The sequence below is a fragment of the Canis lupus genome, chromosome 1, assembly GCF_003254725.2.
Source record: "Canis lupus dingo isolate Sandy chromosome 1, ASM325472v2, whole genome shotgun sequence".
In the NCBI taxonomy this organism is placed as follows: domain Eukaryota; kingdom Metazoa; phylum Chordata; class Mammalia; order Carnivora; family Canidae; genus Canis; species Canis lupus.
The window spans coordinates 98,275,125-98,280,572 of record NC_064243.1 but is presented as its reverse complement, the minus strand read 5'-3'; the positions used below and the strand labels follow the sequence as shown (position 1 = coordinate 98,280,572).

Here is a 5,448-nt window from a genome sequence, read left to right as displayed (position 1 = left end):
TGCCAACATACAGAATAACACCCAGTGCTCATCCCGTCAAGTGCCCCCCTCAGTGCCTGTCACCCATTCACCCCCACCCCTCACCCCCCTAATTGCTGTTTTATATAAAGAAGCTGAGCAAAGGAGAGGAAGGATGTATTTATTGAATTGTTCTATTTATCTTATTATTTACAATCTTTGTTTTTTTTAATTGGTTCATGCAGGTTTGAGTTACAATCTGGTGTCATTTCCTTACTACAATATAACTCAGCTCCTATGTACCTCATTTATGTTATTATTGTCAAATATATGACTTTTGTGGCTCAATAATACATTGATATATGAGTTGTTTCATATATTTTTTAAATCAGCTAAGAGGAAAAATAAAATAATATGTATTCTGCTTTTGTTTTTGTTTTGGAAATAATTACATAGTTACCTTTAATGGTGCTCTTTTTTCCATGTGGATTAGAATTTTCATCTGTGAGTACTTCCTTTTAGCCTAAAAAGCTTCTTTTCATATTTCTTTTATAAGATGGATCTGCCAGAATAAAATTTGTTCAGTTTTGGTTTCCTGGGAATATTTTTATTTCACTCTCATTTTTAAAAAAAGATTTTATTTTATTTTTTAACTTGAGGGAGAAAGTATGAATGGGGGTGGAGTGGGGTGGGGGGAGAGGCAGATGGGGAGAAAGAGGCAGATTCCCCACTGAGCAGGGAGTCTGATGTGGGCTCAATTCCAGAACCCTGGGATCATGACCTGAGCTGAAGGCAGAGACTTAACTAATTGAGCCACCCAGGCATCCCCACTTCATTTTTGGTAGGTATAGGATTCTGGGTATTTTTCTTGCAGCACTTTGAATATGTCGTACCACTACCTTCTGGCCTCCATTGTTTCAGATGAGAAGTCAGCTGTTATCCTATTTGGATCCCTTTGTGTGTGATAAGTCATTTTCTCTTGTTGCTGTCAAGATTTTCTCTTTGTCTTTGTCTTTCAGCAGTTTTACTCTGGTGTATCTGGGCATGGATTTCTTTGTACTTGTCCTGTTTGGACTTTGCTAAGCTTCGTGAACATGTAGATTAATGTATTTCAGTAATTGAGAAGTTTTTCAGCCATTCTTGTTTCTTTGCAAGTCATAATTTTTTGTTGAAAATCAGACATTTTGGGTAATATATATTATAGGAATTTTGGATTGCCCTTCCTCCTCTTGGGGACTTATTTTTGCTATTTGTTTTGTGACTTGGCTAGACCATTTTAGTAAAGTCTGCTTCCCCTATAGCATGAGGCCATTGCTGTTGCTCCTTTGGGAGGGGCAGAGTCTTGAGCATGTACACAGTTCCCCTGTTTTTTTTTTTTTTTCTTTCCTAGTAAGACCAAGCCCATTGCTTTATTCAGATTATTTGTACATTACAGCAAGTTTGGGGGTGGAGAGAAGGAGCCACAATGAAGCCACAAATGCATGGGGGGAAGATACTAGAAACTGTTGTGTATTGTTTTGGTTAAAGAAAAAAAATTTTATAATCAACATCTCACTCGTTAAGTCAAAGTGAACAGAAAAACTTGATTGTTTTTAATCTGGCATTTATGTGTAGCTTTGCATTTCATATGTATAATTTATTGGGTACTGCTACTGTCGGTCGGCAGAATACCTAAAGGTAAAAACAAATATCAGGAGGGAAAAAGTATTAACAAAGGGAAGCTCAACAAGATGGCTTCAGGAGGGGGCAGTGCGCCGGGCCAGGCAGCTCAGCAGAAGCAGACCGTGTGCAGGAAGGCTCTGCCACTCTTCTCCTCCAACTCCTGAAGCAGCTCGCCAATCTCATTCTCCATGTCCTCCGTGTGCTGAATACACTGGCACAGCTCACAGATGAGGAACGCCCCCAGGGTGGCCTCCTTGTGGTTGTCCTGAATGTCCACATTGATCACGTGCACCGGCTGGCAGGTCTCCTGCTCTCTGGGATTCAGATCTTCTACCACCTGATCGTACGCTCTCTCTTCACAGGTGAGGATCAGATGGAACAGGTCTCTGCAGTTCGAGACTTGATTCTCTTATTTCTGTCCAACATATGTAAGATGCCATTCTGCTATAGAGTTCTTTATCCTTCCTAAGGAGATCATTGTACATCTGATCATATGTAGTTTTGAAATCATAAACATTTGGCTTGTCAGGTGCTAGTCCTGGGAGCTTCACGTGAGTTCCTGTTCCAAAGGACCGGACACTGAATCCATGTTTGCTGAGGATGTTGTGCGCCTCCATGCTCCGGTTCTGGTTGCTCGAGCACACCACCACCACCCGTAGTGGCGACGACCGCATAGCAGTGGCCACAAGGACCGCAACATGACTGCTCCGGGAAGCCACCCAGCCATGCAGAAATAGAATGTGAGACACATACCCAATTTTGAACCTTCTAGTCACCACGTTAATAAAAGCCAAAAAAACCAGGTACTGTATCATACACATTATTCAATGGCTCCAAATATTAGCACAGGGCCCTAGCCCCATCATGGCCACCATATTGGATGGCACAGCTCTAGACTCTACTTCTAGAACTGTCTGCTGGCTGTTGGCAAGCTCCTTCGGGCCCTGAACCTTGGGTTTCCCCAGCTGTGAAACAGGAGTCTGTTCTCCTGTGCCCTGTGCCTACCTCAGGGAGAGCCCGGGGCTGGGGTTCCAATGTCTGGAAGCTCCAGGGAAGATGGAGTGAGTTCTTTGGACTCAAGCTGAAATACAAGCCTTACATCGCCTTATGCTTTATTTGTTTATAATGTTTTTATATATAAAAATAAGGGTTCTTTAGTGGGTTTTGGGCACTGTGTAGAATTCTGCATCTAGCCCGAAGGGCAGCATGCTTGGACCATTGGTGTTTTATTCGCCGATGCACTTCACCCCAGTGTGTGAAGCCTGCTTCTCTCTCCTCTCAAGGACAGGGGCAACTCCTGCTGGCCAGAGGGCTCCTGGGCCTCTGGGAGTGGGAGTGGGGGTGGGGCAGGAGGAAGAAGAGCCAGCACCCCCCACAGGTAGATGGCTGGTGCATTACGTCTTCAGCTTCAGCCTGCCTGTTTTCCGCACGCTGGGGATGGCCCTGCATTGGGGTCAGCTGGAACTCTGCTGTCACCTGTTCTCAGGAGCTACAAAGATCTCATTCTCGTTCTAAAACTGCCAGACCCCAGCAGCCTTGCATTCAGGGCCCCACTTGTGGGGTGTGTCTGGAGGGGCAGCTCTGTGCCTTACTGGCTCCCAGCAGGCAGAGACCTCTCCAGTGTCGCAGCTGTGCACTCCCTGGGGAAGGAGCCACCCGCAGAGTCCACTTTGGTGGACGGTGGTATGCTCTGGGTAACCTGAGTGTCTGCTGGTCGATTCAGGCACCTGGGGGACTGCAATCCAGGCTGGTGCCATGGGAAGAACTGCATTCTGTGTGTTTTCTTCAGGGTTAGAATCATGGATGGGGTGTGGTGAGAAGGCGGGATGCAAGTGTAGTAAGGTGTAACTTTTCCTTAAAGTGAATAATGGGTAATTTGTCAATAAAGCATTCTTTTGTGGAAGAGCCCCCCCCCAAAAAACGGGAACAGTCCCCTGTTTTTTTATGAATTTATTTAACTATTTTGGAAACAACCGCCCCCAAATAATGCCTGAACCCAAAAGGTACATAAAAATGGCCAAAAATACTTTAAAATAATAGATCTGAAGATCATTTGTAGTTTTTTCCTCATAATATGAATGCTTTCAGCAGGACAATAAATTACAAACCATATCAAATCATGTTAAGGCAGATGATCAATCTGGTTGCATTTGTAACTACTCCTGGGAAAGTAATCATGTTGGAGCTGTTCCTCCCAGCCATTTGGTCAGTTGGTCCAGGAAAGGGCAGTCCTGGAGTCAGCAGGTGAGGAGCTGGGCTTGCCTGTCTTGTCATTGCTCGTTCTGCTGGCCCTCTGTGACAGAAGCAGACAGAGATCCCTGGCCCTTGTTGACATCACTGATGCACACCCACTGTCTGTCAACGGACTCCTTCCACAGGGTCACCTTATTGTCTCCGCCCGAGACAGCCAGGATGTTGGCTGTGATGTACCAGCTCACATGCCACCCAACATCATTGAACTTGTGCAAAGTTTGGGTGACCATGTATTGCCTGAGGTGTCATCACAAGTCCAGATGAACACACGACCGTCCTGGGAGCAACTGGCGATGATGCTGGTGGGCAGGCCAATGGAGGGGGCCCAGGCCACATCTCGAACCCAGTCACTGTGCGCTTCTAGCTTCTGTTCCTCCTTCCACTGGCCATCCGCCTCTTCCTTCCACAGTTTGATGAGGTTGTCACAGTCGCCTGAAGCAAACCCCTTGATGTAGTTGGGCTTCTGTTCCGATGGCTGGTCTATGAGGCTTCCAGGTACAACAGCAGGGGCCCAACTGATGGCATTGCAGTCAATAGTATGAGCATTGTTGATCTTCTTTACTTCCCACTGGCCCTCTCCGGTGTATGTCAGCAGGGAGATGGCCCCATCTGAGCTCCGACAGGCCAGTATTAGGCTGTAGTCATGGGGGGCCCAGCACACAGAGTTTACTGAGGAGTCGTGTCCTGTGTGCTCAGAGTCTTCTCCCAGGTGCCATTCTCCTCCTTCCAGATAATGACTTTCCGGTCATAGGAGCCGGATGCCAGGATGTTGCCATACATGGGGTGGGCCCAGGCCACTTGCCACACAGGACCCTCGTGACCTCTGAGGTTGGCAATAAGGATCTGTCCTCCATTTCGCACATTGAAGATTTTGACGGACCTGAGGAGCAGGTTGCCAGGCGGGTGCCATGGTAGTCCATCTGGGCATCATGAATCATATCCTCATGGGAGGTGTCCACAGTGTTAATTACTGCATTTCAATTAAACAAAGTGTGACAAATACTGTAAGAGGTTCATTCAATATCTATTCCAACCACTTATCCCTTGCCTTTCAGAACTAGAGACTAAAAAGTAAAGTATATAGTTTCCAACCTCCCTTACAGCTAGGAATAGCAACCGAATGAAGTTCTGGCCAATAAGATATAGACAGGAGTCCTAAGGGAGAGCCTCCCTTCTGGAATAAAAAGGAAGCTTTTGGAGACCTTTACTTCCCATTCTCTTACTTCATTTATGGAATTCAGACACAATACCTAGAGGTGCCACAGTCATCTCGAGACCATGAGGAGGACTGTGCTAAGGAAGGTGGAACAGAAAGACAAACCTGGTTCTTTAGGACATATTCAAGCAGCTGCACAAACCTTGAGCTGCCTTCCTGTTTTATGAGAGGGGGGAAATCTCAGGTGGTAGCTTATGGGGCTCTCTTTCAATTGTCTCTTTCTCTGAGTTCTGTTAGGCTATTTTCTTTATTTGGTGTTACTCTCCACCCCTTAGGTGCAACTGATCACTAATTGCTTGCTTTATAGTTTTCGACAATCCCCTGGGCCATGTATTTCTTGGTAGTCTGATCCAATTCAA

General features: G+C 45.9%; 2 pseudogenes; both read right to left on the bottom strand.

Annotated features, from left to right (window-relative positions):
- Nucleotides 1–1,716: 1,716 nt before the first annotated feature.
- On the bottom strand, nucleotides 1,717–2,294 carry LOC112643656 (RNA polymerase II subunit A C-terminal domain phosphatase SSU72-like; annotated as a pseudogene).
- Nucleotides 2,295–3,599: 1,305 nt separating this feature from the next.
- Nucleotides 3,600–4,841, bottom strand: LOC112643867 (protein SEC13 homolog; annotated as a pseudogene).
- Between the last annotated feature and the right edge of the window lie 607 nt (nucleotides 4,842–5,448).